The sequence below is a fragment of the Vulpes vulpes genome, chromosome 6, assembly GCF_048418805.1.
Source record: "Vulpes vulpes isolate BD-2025 chromosome 6, VulVul3, whole genome shotgun sequence".
NCBI lineage: Eukaryota > Metazoa > Chordata > Mammalia > Carnivora > Canidae > Vulpes > Vulpes vulpes.
In genome coordinates this window covers 109,089,363-109,104,390 of record NC_132785.1, presented here as the reverse complement: position 1 = coordinate 109,104,390, position 15,028 = coordinate 109,089,363, and the positions used below count along the sequence as shown (strand labels likewise).

The window sequence follows — 15,028 nt, the reverse complement described above, 5'->3', positions numbered from 1 at the left end:
AACTTGACAAGTTAACTAACCTTGCCTTGTGATCCTCATGAGAAATATAGAAAGAGAAAGAAATCTAAGCCTCACATGAGGAAAACAATTAGCCACCCAAATCTAACACTGCCCCAAGAAAGCAGCACCATCAGGTCTGGCCTGGTGATTAGGGAGTTACTTAGGGACCTACTTACACAAAAACATCTCCCAATATCCTGCTGTAAAGATGCCTCCCCTCCTACTTGGCCTGCTTTTTTCCCCATTAGTCACTCCATTAGTTGCTGCCTTACAGTTTCATGTCTCCTCCCTTAAATGTGAACTCAGGGACCTTTTCTTTCCCATTCACCGCTTCATCCTTAGCACTGAGAGTGCTGTGTAGAATAAAGCAGATGCTCAATAAACATTTGTACAGTAAAAAAGCAAAGGTTGTGCTGCACTCTCAAAATAAACCCATCGCTCCAAGAGTGGACCATATAGGGCAAGAGCACTGAGCCCTAGACACAGATCGTGTGGCCACCAACCCAAGGCTGTACTTCCTGAGACAGGCCAAGAGGATGAGAGCCTTCCTTCACTGGCTCTCATTTGTCTGCTATCAACTGGAGAGATATGGGGAGGCTGCTTGGAGGGAATACAATTCAGAACAAGGTGGATTCAAGAAGATAGAGGCGGGACAGCCCAGGGGCCTGTGCGGGTTATTTGCAAGGGACAGAGATCTGGCCCAGGGTGAGGACACCCCAGGAAAGGCCATGGGTTTTTGTGGAGCAGCATGAGAATACAGGGCTAGCTATTCCAGGGACAGATAATGGGGTACCCTCTTCTCTGAGGAACTTTGGTGAGAAAAAAGGAAGTGTCTTCACAAGGATAGCCCAAGCCCCACCAGTCCCTGCTTGTCACTGCCACTAGCTAACTGGCAAGAACAAGACCACCAGGCCCTCAGAAGAAAGTTTCTCACTCTGGGCCCTATCTCCTGATGGTGAGGACGGAATCAGCTCTGTCTGGGCTGTGCCACCACTGATACTCACCTACATTGAAGAAAGGAATCATCCTAGACACATATAAACTGAAAAGTTGGTTTGTGCCAACCCTTGACAAAAGCCCCTTCTGGGAATCAAAAGGAATCAGAATTTCTGCAGGACTCCTGGAGCTGCAAAATGGATCAGTTCAAGAGGCTCAAATCAGCAGAAATACTCCAGAACCCAGAAGCTCTGGGACAGGCTCCCATGGCCAGAATGACCAGAGCTCATTTTGAAATGAAGAGCTGGCTCTAAAGGTAAAAATGTCAAGCTCTGCAAATGGAGACTGTGGTCCTTAAGCCAAGTGCAACATCACACTTCACAAAAGAGATAGGACATTATTTGTGCACAGGAAAGCTGTTTTATTCCTTGAGGGTCCCTGAGCAAGCCCAGAGTCTTTTTTTCTTAAAGGCACTTAAAAGACAATGTTTTCACAACATATAATCTGAGCAGCAAGACAAACCTGGGGAGGCCAACAGCAGGATGCCTGAAGTCCTGGTAAAATGACACAGCCCTCTGAGGGGCATGCGGTGTTCTCCATTCCCTGAGTTAAAGCAACTTGCTGAATTCAGAGCAGGGAAGTAAACATCGGGATTTCTGATGCTCCCATTCCCAGCCCTGCTGTCTTCCCACAGAACCCTACTGAGTTATGGACAGGGTCTGAGACTCCAGATGACCCAGGGCCTGATGGAATCCGTTGCGATGCATTTGTTATACAACTGAGGAACGTGTTTGCGTCATCATACAATGGCTAACATATTTACTCTGTACATCTTATCAAAGTCCTTTCTGGACAGTGAATCAGAAGGCAGTCCAAAGGGAGGGGACAATGTGGCCTTAAGTCCCTCTATATAAACCTCCAGCCAATGATGTGGGCTCTGAGAACACAACGTCATCTCCCCCCCACAACAGCCTGAGAACCCAACACTAGCAAGGAGGACTGTCTCACTCCACAAACAGAGCGAGGGTTGTTGAGATGCTTGCCCCAGGGCCACAGAGCAGGCCGGGGACTGAGATTGTCTCAGAACAGACAGATTGGTGACAGGGGCAAAGACACTCCAGGGCCACTCAGGACACAGGGGTGGAGATGGGTTAGAGGAAGTCACTCCAGAAACCAGAGAGTCCGGATCTTTACCGGTCCCGCCCCCCTCAGGCAGCCCCCCCTCAGGCAGCCCCCCTCAGGCAGCCCAGAAGAGACAGGCTTTAACCACCTGCTGCTCTTCCTGAACACCTGCTTCAAAGGCTTCAAGAACTGAGGATAGAGGTGGAGGGAATCTTCTCAGGGGGCCTATTTACACACAGAAGGTGAAAAGATTAGTAAGAGAGTTGAGTCGAGCCACATTCTTCCCTCACCCCAACCCCTATCCTCCTGAGGCCACAGCTGACATTATTAGATAATAATCACAGAAAATGCCTTGGAATCTTCTTTCAGCAATGAGAAGATAATGCCCCACAGCTGAAGTGTAAAACCAGAGCCCCAAAAATCCATCACCCCACCCGAATATCCTCAGTGGCTGCTGTGTGCAAGGCGTGGCCTCTTCTGGCCCATGTATTCTGAGCAAGGCTTTTGTGGGGGCTGATCTCTCTGCAGGAGGGTGGTGACACTGGCCCCAGCTAGCTCACCAGCTGAGAGAGTGGATACAGGTGGGGCTGCTTCAGTCCCCTAGTATGGCACTAGGGAGGGGGATCTGCCAGCAAAGATTTCAGAGACGGTAGCAGAGATGAAGGAAAGTGGGTGAGATCTAAAGATGTCACCAAGAGTGCTGCAGAGGCTGAGTATGGTAAGGAGGGAGAAGGTCGGTGTGGCCTCGGGAGCCATTTATGTGCTGGCCTTATTTATTTCAAGAGCTTCCACACTCTCCCTCACTTAACTCTGGTAGCAACCCAGATAACAGAGCTGATGCCCAAAGAGGGCAGGTGTCCTGCTGGATGCTCCCAACACAGCAGCCAGCAGAGCGGAGTCTGGGTTCCATGGCTTTTACACTAGGAGTTCTCAAACTTCAGTAGGCATCAGAATCCCTGACAGGTAATCAAAAACACAGATTCCTGAGCCCCCCCCGCCCCCAGACCCACCCCCAGAGAGGCTAATTCCTTGGGTCTGTCCTAGAGCCCAGGAATCTGCATTTTTAACAAACACCCTAGGTGCTTCTGATGCTGGAGGTTTATGGCCCACGCTTAACAGTGGCTCTCTGCTGCCCTCAAGAAGCCAAGAGACGATTCTCAGCTGTTGTCTTCCCTAGGTGTCCTAGGCAGGGCTGGTGGGAGAGAGAGAGAGAGATCTGTATTCCTGCCTGGCTCCTCCAGAGAGAAGAAATGGTCTCCTGGGTGAGCACTGAGTGGTTCCACAAACATGTCCAGCACTGAACCAGAAGCCCAGGGCAAAGGTCTGAGGAGGCACAGATTGCTTAAGGGGCAGCCACCACCCCAAACAAACGCCCATTGGAATGGGCCCTGCTTTAATATGATGACTCATGGCTGCTTACTTCCTCCAAATAGATGGACACCACGAATAGCCTTGTGTACAGAGAGCTGCCTCCAGAGCCATCAGAGGAGACCCAGGGATGCCAACACAGACATTTGGGGCAGAAAGCAGGAATTTCCAGGAGAGGAAAAGGGGAAAAAAGAAAAAGAAAAAAACAACTCCTACCTTTGCTCCACCTTCATTCCAGCACCCCACCACACCCACCACACCCCTCAAGCCAGCAGAACTGTCTAATCAGAAGCAGTCTCCTGAAAATGAAAGGGACTTGTGTTCACCCCCTCTCCAGAGAAGGAATCAGACAGGAGCCAAAGCAAACACTGCTCCATTATGAGGTTCTAAGACACACCAATTCCAAGAAGACCGTAAGCAAGTAAAGCCCAGCGCTGCCTCCAATCTCCTCTAAGCTGAAGTGTAAAACCACTGCCCTCAGGCCGAGCAAGGACTCATTCTGAACTGTGTGGGGCTGAGAAGCTGAGCTAATGTTTTTGCACAGCTTAAAAAAGGAAAGATGCCTGGAATAAGGGCATAAAGCAGAAGAATCCAGGTGGACAGCCAGAGCCCACAGGAAGGCCTCCCACCTCTGAATGGTTTAGTAAAGAAAAAGGCCCTTAGTCCCTCAGAACTACAAGAAGAGAGCCACTCCATTGGGTTAAGTTCAGGAATGGTACCAGATAGGAGTCAGGAGACAGAGAATGAAGAAAGAAGAGGAAACACCAGCTGTCACATTATCTATAGGGTTCTTTATCATCCCTGATGGGGTTCCAACCCTTATCCTGCAATCCATGCAGGACTGTTTCATGTTGGGGGTTGGAGGGAGCTGAAGTCCAGAAGAGGACATCCTGTTAACAGCATTGCTGGGAAAAGATCAAGAGCCAGACAGTGGCAAACAACTGTGTCCAGCTAAGAAGCCTGGACATCCCACTTTCTCCAGTAGAACCTTAGGTTTGTGAGACTGAGGACTGAGGTGAGTGGTTTCCCGGTATCTGTGTGACCCCAGAGGCTCCAAAGCCTTTATCACATTTGGTGTGATGTCATCACCATATGCTGGTACCACCTCCCGGCACCTATATCCAGGTTTTAGTTTGAGTAGCTCTCTAGTGGGACAAGTCCCCATTACGATACTGCCTGGAGACTTCCCGGAATGGCCCATCGTCTCTAGTCACCCAACTCCTGGTCACTGCACTCATGAAGAATCAGCTCATCAAAATCACCTCCTCGGGGAAGCTGTCCGGCTTGCTGCCCATTGTGCTCACTCTGGAGTAATGTCCTCCCACATGCTGTGACCTCTAATGCCCCAGGCACATACATCTGTGAGCCTGATACATGATGGTACTATGAGCATTTAAGTGTTGGCCACTCTTTCTAGATCAAGAGCCCCCTGCACACAGAAGTAATTACCTTTATTGATGGTAATACTGATAGCATCTGTTCTTCATTTAGCATTTTTTATATCTGACCAATTCTTGGAGGAAGGGGCCCTCCCCTTGCCTCACTTAACCCCCCTTTTACCATCTTCAATAGCCCATGTTATCTCCAGCTTACAAAGAAGAAATTAAAAGGCAGAAGACTTAAGGACTTGTCCGAAGGAACACAGCAGAGCTAAAGATGGTGTTCTCAACCACCCGGGTCCGGCACGGTTCAAGGCACACAGTAAGGACTGCATAGCTCTTTCCATTGCAGGGATGACAGTGAATCACATCAAAAGGACAAATCCAGGTAAGACAGTCCCTTCCTCCAACGATCTGAGCTCTCAACTAAGTAGTCACCTTAATTCCCATGTATTAATTTGTCCTTCCATTGTAAGCACCTGTTACACCCAGAGCTCTGTTCTGAGGAATAGGAGAGGTGTATTAGTCAAATCTCCAGTCCTCTGACAAGTTTCCCATGTAGCCAAAAGAGGAGGAGGAGAAAGAGGAGTAAAGGACAGGAGTAAAGATAAGGAAGAGGGGGGGAAACACAAACCCTTCAGGCCAGTATCCCAGGGAACTCAGCCAGCACGCAGAAGGCCCAGAATGCACTCCACCAGGCAGACTGATGAGTTGATGGCAGGGGGGTAAGCAGGTACCCAGCCAGAAGGAAACACCTCACAGGCAGTGGATCTCTCTCTCTCTCTCTCTTTTTGGTGGTAAATTATACATAGCATAAAACTTAGCATTTTAACCATTTTTAGCTGTGTGGTTCAGTGGCATTGGGTCCATTCATATTGCTGTGCACCCATCTCCAGAACATTTCTCATCCTCCCAAACTGAAACTCTATACCCATCAACACTAACTCCCCATCGCCCCCCACCCGCCACCCCTTCCCTGGCAAGCACCATCCTACTTTCTGTCTCCACGAATTTGAGTATTCCTCGTACCTCTGATAGAATCAAAATAGATTTGCTCTTGGCCCCCGGTTCTGGGCACAGAGCTCTAACAGCCCTTGGAATCTCCTGAGTGATAGGAGTATCTTTTGTTACTCATAAGGAACCCCTTCTCCTCACACCTGAATTTATGCTATTCAGGTGACTCAGAGCAAGGCCTGTAGATGGTGTTAGGATGGGCTAATCTCCAGAAAATTGTGATTAGACTTTGAGAACTTTCAGCCCCATCCTCCCCCTCACCTCTGAAGAGGGAACGGGAGCTAGAGATGGCACTCCATAAAAACACGCAAGCAAGGAAATTTGGTGAGCTTCCTGGACAGTAAACACATCACATCAGGGCTGGAGGGTGGCATGTCCAGAGACGCCCCCACGTCTCTTCTATTTGGCGGTTCCTGAATTGTATCCTTTATAATAAACGAGGAAAGTAAGGCACTTTCCCAGTAAGTAAAATGGTTACCTGTGTTCTGTGAGCCACTCTAGCAAATTATAGAACCTGAGTAGGGGTTGTAGGCACCCTCAATTTATAACTAGTCTGTGAGAAGTTTGGCTGGCCCCCAAGACTTGCAAATAGCATCTGAAGTGGAGGCAGTCTTGTGGAACTGAGCCCTCAACTTGTGGGGTTGGTCTGCATTAACGCCAAGTAGTCAGAGTCAGAATTAAATTGAATCGTAGGATACTCAGTTGGTGTTACAGAATCGGAGAATCGGTTGGTGTCCGGAAAAAAGACACATCAAGACCTCATATAAGTGGAATCATATAGGATCTCTTTTCACGGACTATCTTATTTCCCTTAGCATAATATCTTCAAGGTTCATCCATGTATATAGCATGGGTCAGAATTTCCTTTTAAGGCTGAATAGTATTTCATTTTATGTGTACATCACATTTTGTTTATCTGCTCACCTGTAGATGGATACTTGGATTGCTTTCTCCTTTGTGGCTATTGTGAATAATTGCTATAAACAAAATATCTGTTTTAACTTCCTGCTTTCAATTCTTCTGGGTAAATAGCCAGAAGTAGAATTGCTGGATCATATGGTAATTCTATATTTAATTTTTTGAGGAACTGCCATACTGTCTTCCATATGACTGCACCATTTTATATTTCATCAGCAATGCACAAGGGTTCTAATTTCTCCACATCGTTGCCTACACTTGTTTCTTTATTTTCTCTTTTTCCATAGCCATCCTAATGAGCCTGAAGCGGAATCTCACTGTGGTTTTAATTTGCATTTCCCTGATGATGAGCATCTTTTCATGTGCTTATTGACTGTTTGTATATCGTTTTCAAAGAAATACCTGTTCAAGTCCTTTGTTTATTTGTAAATTAGGGTCTTTTTCTTGTTCAGCTGTAGGGATTCTTTATATATTCTAATATCAACTCCTTGTCAGATATATAATTTGAAAATGCTTTCTCCCATTCCATGAATTGCCTTTTCACCTTATTGATAATGTCCTCTGATGCACAGAAATGTTTCATTTTGATGTAGTCCAATGAATCTATTTTTCTCTTTAGTTGCCCATGCTTTTAGCACCACAACTGAAAAATCATTGCCATCATTACCAAATCTGGCATCATTAAGCATTTTCCCTATGTTTTCTTCTTACAGTCTTACAGTCTTACAGCTTTCCCAACACCATTGGTTGAAAAGGCTAGCGATAATCATGGGTCAATGTAGGTTCATCAATTTTAACAAAGCTACCACTGTGGTTTATAGTTTTCTCAACACCATTTGTTGAAAAGACTGGTGTGATCATGATGTGTTAACATAAGTTCAACTGTAACAAATCCACCACTCTGGTGTCTGGTGGGGGTGCTGACGATGGAGGAGGCTGTGTATGCTGAGGAGTGGGGGTAAGAAGGCTAGGAAGAAATTGTACCTTCAACTTAATTTTGCTGCAAACCTAAAACTGCTCTAAAAGAACTTTTTTTTTTTTTTTAAAGGAAAATGTTTCCATTGTCCTTGACATCCCTGTTGAAATCATTTGACCACATATGTGAGGGTTTACTTCTGGGTTCTTTATTCCATTGGTCTATATGTTTGTCTTTATGCTAACACCATACTGTCAGGATTACTACAGTTTTGTTATTAGTTTTAAAATCAAGAAGTGTGGGACACCTGGGTGCCTCAGCTGTTGAGCATCCGCCTTTGGCTCAGGTTCTGATACCGGAGTCCTGGGATCGAGTCCCACATCGGGCTCCCGAAGGGAGCCTGCTTCTCCCTCTACCTAGGTCTCTGCCAATCTCTCTCTCTCTCTCTCTCTCTCTGTCTCTCATGAATAAATAAATAAAATGTTTAAAAAAAAAATTCTACATGAATTTTTCTATTTTCCATTTTTCTATTTTTTCAAATAGTATCACTGGAATTTTGATGGAGATAGCATTGAATCTGTAGATTATTTTTGGTAGTATTTCCATCTTAACAATATTAAGTCTTCCAATCCACAAACACAAGATGTTTTTTCAGTTATTTATGACTTCTTCAATTTCTTTCAGCAATATTTTGTAGTTTTCAATGTATAAGTCTTTCACGTTTTTGGTTGAACTTATTCCTGGGTATTTTGTTATTGATGCTTCTGTAAATGGAATTGTTTTCCTAATTTCCTTTTTGGATTGTTCATTGTTAGTGTACAAAAATACAACGAGGCAATGAGGGGATGCCTAGGTGGCTCAGTGTTTAGGCGTTTGCCTTAGGCACAGGGCATGATCCTGGAGTTCTGGATGAGTCCTGCATACAGCTCCCTGCATGGAGCCTACTTCTCCCTCTCCCTGTCTCTCTTTCTCTCTGTCTCCACCTCTACACCCACCCCCCCCCCCCCATGAATAAATGGGTTAAATCTTTAAAAAAAATACAATGAGATTAAAGTGTTGCAAATTTGGTTCACTGGCCATTGGGAGCACAGCATGGGGGAAATAGTAGGGGGTAGGACAAATAAGTAAAAAGGCCATGAAATTACTACCATTTTGAATGGGGTTTTTTCTTGATTGGGTGTTTGCCTGGTTGCTATCTTTGACTAATCTCTAGAACTCCTTTAAAGACATTATTTTAGCTGGTTTCTAATTTACTTAGCATTTCTGTGGGGCGTGAAGGTCTAAAGCTTCCCAACCCACCATCTTGCTAATGTCATTCTTGGAGGCCTAAGGCTTATTCCCCAAGAGGTGAGTGTATCTTCAAGGAGAGAATTAAGGAGCCAGATTGGTCAAAGCAAAGAGACAAGGCTGGAAGGGAACAAGAGACAGACTGCATAGAAAGAAATGGCAAGGAATAGGGGTCTTAGCATGCTAACCTGAAGACTTAGATTTGATTCCACAGAGTTGCCAGGCACCTGCAATAATGCTGCCAATGCTACAAAGACAAGAAAGAAGTCAAGCCAGGCCACCCTAAGCCTCCTCCAGTGCCCTGAGCTGAAGGCCAAAAAAACAAAAGAAGTAGGATCATCAGCATGGTTCCACCTCACATTCCACCAGGGTCTGCCCCCCCTCCATCCCCCACCCCTGGGTTGGAGTATATTTTTTAAGACCTTAAATGAATCCGAATTATGAGCCCCAACCTCAGCCCTGCCTCTTTTCTCAATCTGAAGGTTGAGTGGCTGAGCTCCCAACTGCTTCCACTTGCACACTGGACCAGTATACAGCAAACACATAATAAATCTGCCCTGACAAGAGTGTGGCTCCAAGCAAGAGGCTCTGCGTTCCCACAGCCTGGTGTTCTTCTCTCCTAACGATCTCAAAAACGGATTGCTGGTCTCATCTGGGAAGCCAGGTGAAAAGATAGGAACCTGGGCCCCACCCCTAGAGAGTCCAGTTAAAGTATCCAAGTGGGCGTCCAGACATCTGTATTTTTACCCAGCCCTTTGGGTGAGGCAAATCATCACCATTTTTGCCTTGGAGCACTGGTCTGATTTCCTCCTCAGAGAGACCAGCCTCCTAGCTCATTTCTGCTGGCCTGTGCCTTTGGCGAGGGCTTTCCAACTGCAGGAGAGCTGGAATTCACTTCTACTTTCCCTTCCCCAGAAGCCTCAAACTGAAATTTTATCTGATCCACAGTTTCAAAAGATAGACTATCAGTAAAGACACACATACACACACACACACACACACACACACATACACACACACACTAATTAGTTATCAGCACTTAAAAAACATACTTCATAAGCCAGACACAGAAAGACAAATATTGCATGATTCCACTTATATGAGGTGCTTAGCACCAGCAAATTCATAGAAACTGAGAGGTAACTACGGGCTGGAGGGAGGGGGATAGGAAGAGTTGTTATTTTATTAGTATCTGATAGGAGGGAGGGAGGATAGGAGGAGTTATTATTTGATGTACACAGTTGTTGAGGGTGATGAAAAAGTTTCGGGTATAGATAGCTTACATAACATTGTAAAAGTAGTTAATGGCATTGAATTGTACACTACGGATGGTTGAAATGATAAACATTATGTCTCTTTTCGTGCCCCGGGCCAAAGGCAGGCGCCAAACCGCTGCGCCACCCAGGGATCCCTCTTTTACCAGAATAATAATAATAACAACAACAACAACAACAACAACCAGACTTCACCTAAAAATCTGGATCTCTGGTTTCTCTTTAAAGAAAAAATGAGGAGATCTGGCAATACCAGGTCATGCTTTCTTTGTATGCTAACAGTTGGCAGGAGTTGACGCATCTGCTGTCTTTAGATGGGAAATGGACTCTCACGTTTACCATGACCCCATCACACCCTGATGTCATTTTGACTGTCACATTTATAAGACCTGGCTGGCTCCCAGGAGCATTTGAAGGTATGGTCACAGCCTCACACCATTGCATGTAAGTCACCACTAGCCTCCTTCTGCCCTCCCAGTGCTGGCCTATTCCTGTCTTCTAGTGCATAAGGGGAGGCCAGGAAGTGGTCAGCCACGTGGACAGGCACCCCGTGTGCTTTTAGTAACAAGAATGATCACTAGAAGAGAACAAGACTTTGCCTTTGCCTCCCCCCACTTCAGTCAGACCTTGAAAGGCCTCTGACATTAGAAAATTCCAAATGATAAGCTTTAACACATGACCATGGCAAATGACCATGATTTGGGAACAAGAGTAGGCTGACCTCCCACCTAATGACCCTGACTCCTGAGTCAATCTCAGATACCCAGACTCTCTGGTACTACCACACGACCAGTCGCTCCAGCAGATGCCACCTCCTCGAGGCTTGGACTCAGTTTTCTAGAGCTCATCTTGATCTGCTAGAAATATGATGTGGTTCTGGACATGCTCCTCCAAATGATGGCAGCTGGAATATTCTAAACTGAGGGAGTTTCAGAAAACAGCAGAGCCAGCAGAGCAGGAGAGTCGTTCTGACTTCCTCCTCCTCCTCCTCCTCGTCCTCTCCTACCACTTCCTCCCCCTCCTCCTCCTGCTCCTCCCCCTACTTCCCTAAATCAGGCGCCTTAAATCCCTCCTATAAGAGGGGCCCCTCCCATACCCGGAGCAAAGCAGCACCCTTACCTCTGAAGACAAAAGGGTACCAGGTACAATCAAAACAAACAGGCCTCGTTCAGTTTTCCAGTTCACTACACTAACTTCAAAGTCCTAACCTGTCATATTCCTCCACGATGCTGCATTTTCAAATCTAGCATAAAAGTACCTAGGGCTAACTGTTTCTTTATTTTCTTTGGAAGGCTCCCATATCATGTAATACTTACATTAAATAAATATGGATGACTTTCTCCTGATAATCTGTCTTCATCTGTTTAATTTTTAGACCCCACCAGGGCCCCTAAGAGGGTCAAGGAAAGCTCCCCCATCTTGCCCCCTAAATAGCTAACTATGATAAAGTTAACTTTGTAAATTAGGCGCAGTAAGAGATGAGCAATAACTAGTAATAAAATATAACAACTGGTAACAATATCCTGCAATAAAAGTTAGTTACGTGAATGTCACCTCTCTCTCTCTCTCTCAAAATATCTTATTGTACTGTGCTCACCCTTCTTACAACGATATGCGATGATAACATGCCGATGTGATGACATGAAGTGACAGGAATGACGTGGCATTGAGATATAGTATTAGGCCATGGATGATGTCCCTATAGGTCAGAAGAAGGATCATCTGTTTCCAGGTGGATCACAGGTGACTAAAACCATGGAAAGTGAAACTGGGATAAGGGGAGACTACTGGATTTTCTTAACTCGAAGAGCCAACAGTCTCCTACTACTCTTTCTGGTTGGCACCATGCCATCAGTTGTCCAAGGGTCCTTGAGAAAATCCCTTCCCATCTCGGTGCTCCAGGCTCCTCACTGGGGCTGAAGCTGACTTGGTCTCTCCCAACTCCCACATCTCTCCCTTCCAGGGCCACCAAGCTATCACCAGACTCTAGGACAGACAGGGCTTTCTTCCAACCCTTCCACTATAGCATCATCTATATCACTCAAAACCCCACATGAATCATTTCCCTGACAGCAGTGGAACAACTGTTGCTACATGCCAGGCTGTCACCACCTGTGCAATTGGCCAGAGCCAAAGGGACGAGGCTGTGCTACCATTCAAAGACTCCTTCCCTCTCTCACCCCAGCTGAGGACTCACTGGTATCTTCTACCCAAAGACTGGAGCCCACCATCCTGTGCCTCTTGCTAGGCTCAAAGAGGGAGAATCTGCCCTCATCAGTTTATAACCCAGTGAGTGGGGAGGCAATGCTAATGCCAGGCACTTAAAAACAGAAGGCAGGGGCAGAGGCTCTCAGATTCTGGAGAAAACTGGTGGATACTTCATCGCCACCACCAACCAGACACAAGGGACAAAATTCCAACCTCATAATCCTGCCCTCCCCCTTTAAAAAAAATGCTTTAAAGGGGGTGCCTGGCTGGTTCAGTTGGTTAAGTGTGTGACTCTTGATCTCAGCTCAAGTCTTGACCTCAGGGTCACGAGTTCAAGCCTTGTTCTGAGCTCCATGCTGGATGTGGAGCCTACTTTAAAAGAACAAATAATTACTTAAGGAAATAAAAAATAATTTAAATTTTTAAATATTAATTTAAAAAATTAAAAATACATGCTTTATCCACATGATAACTCGGTATTGGCCTATTGACATGGGCTTCTGGAGGTGGAGTTGCATTCAAATCTCCCTTCTATGATTTCGTAGCTGTACGACCCTAGGTAAGTTTGCTCCATTTATCTGGGTCTCATTTCCTTATCCATAACAACGGGGACAATTCCACCTGCCTCACAGAGTTGAAAAATTAAATAATAGATGAGAAAATGCCTTGCACATGATAGGTGTTTGATAGATATTAGCTTCCTTCCCCTTCAATTTTCCCTAAGCAATTAGGCAAAGAAGATATTAAAAATCTCATGGGGTACTGAAAATAAATCCTTTATATGTCGATCTAGGCTTTTGTTTGTTTATCAGAATGTTAGTGCCTCATAGAATTTTAAAATCTAGTACAGGAACTCTGAGAAGGCAGGGATTATCTTTGTAGCCCTAGCATAGTGCCTGGCAAAAGGGGAGGCCTAGGTGAATGCTTCTTGAGTGAATGAATGAATGAATGAATGAATGACGAATTTAATGCAAGTAAGGCTGGTGCATGTGTGGAGTACCCAAGAGGCACTAGAAGAGAGAGGTCAGAATTACCAGGTACAGAGTTTTGCTGATCCATGTGGGGTTTGTAGGCCAAGAAGAATTATTCTGTGGAATAGCATTTGAAGTCTCTTTAGACAACTCTGTGGAGGCTTTTTTTCTAAGCAGCAAAGCTCAAGGTACCCTAATACTATTTCTCCTCATTCAGCCATGCTTTATTCAGGAAGAAAGGCTAAATAAAACACATGCCAAGAACCAAACATAAGATAGTCATCTCTCAACGTGAGGAAGCAGAAACAATTCAGTTTTTCATCTTTTTTTTTTTTTTTTAGGGCTAAGCCTAAAAGATCAAATTGAATAGATGGCTCCGTGATACAAATATATGCTGTCAGAGTGTTTTTAAATGTAAAATTCTTAGCATTTCCTGATCTTGGTGGGGACTGGGGAGAGGGAATTAATAAATAGTCTTATTAAATTTTAAAGATTTATCTGGTGTTAAGTTCCCTCACGGGTATGTGAGGAGGGGTCTGAAAAGCTATTAGTTTATGCATTATGGTTTACAAAAAATATTTTGGATTTGGTCACCTGAGGGCTTCTCCTAGTTAGCAATCCTGCTCTCCTCAAACAATGGGTTTGAGATTGCAGTGACCTAGTCTGTTCTGCTCCTAATAGGGAGATTTAACCATTGGGAAGTTTGAAAAGACCTACCTTTCACCTCGCAGTCTTACCCTCCTATAAGGGAAATATCTTATAACAACAAAGGGTTACTGGTCATTTGTAAAATAAAATAAAATACATTAAATTAAAATAACAGCAACAATTGCAAGTGCTTGGGGGAAGAAATGAGACCTAGTCTCATTTCTAGACCTAGTGGTCTAGATAGAGAAGGACCCCATAAATACCTGCTTCAAATATTTGGAGAAGGCAGAGTCATAACATGCCCAACGTTTTGGGTCATAACCTCATTGAGATGCAAAGAATTTGAGATCATCCTTCCAAAAAGAAGGAAAGAAAAGTGATTGAAATATGAACTTCCTGTGCCTTTCCAAAAAACTTTTCTAGGCCTGGGAAATTCAGAGCAAGATTTCTACTCCATCCTGCTATCTAACCCCCAGGGAAGCAGCGTGGCCCAAAGTACTATTCCCTCTGTCCTGGCTTCAGCTGTGTATTAAAGAAGGTAAACACAGAGCCAAACACCACCGGGCCAGCACTCCGTGATTCTATGTATAGTACAGGAGATGCTGCACTCTAGGAAAGCTGGTGGTCAGGTTAAACATCTGTCAAATTCTGACGATACCAGAATAATCTGGTCCCCAGGGGCTGCTCCCTGAGAAAGAACAGCTTTCCTGAAACCACAGGTCTAAGCATGTGGACTGACAGGGCCAGGAAGGAGATCATGAGCCGGTTGTCGTTCCAGAAGCATGCTTTCTGCAGGGGGAGGAGAAATTGTTGGTGAAAGACAAGGCCTCCTCTTTCAGCTCCCCTGCTCATCTCTTACACAGTCGTCTAGTCACAATCCCCCACCCATACCCAGCCACGAAGTCACCCGGAGTCACAAACACTGCTGAAGTCAGGAGAGGCCAGGCTCACACAAGCAGGTGCCCTCAGGTCCAATGTAACACACTG

General features: G+C 45.3%; 1 protein-coding gene across 1 annotated transcript in view; it reads right to left on the bottom strand.

Moving 5' to 3' along the window:
* The window catches only part of FLVCR2 (FLVCR choline and putative heme transporter 2), a 52,070-nt gene that overhangs the window by 36,096 nt on the left and 946 nt on the right, over nucleotides 1-15,028 (bottom strand). The window lies entirely within an intron of this gene.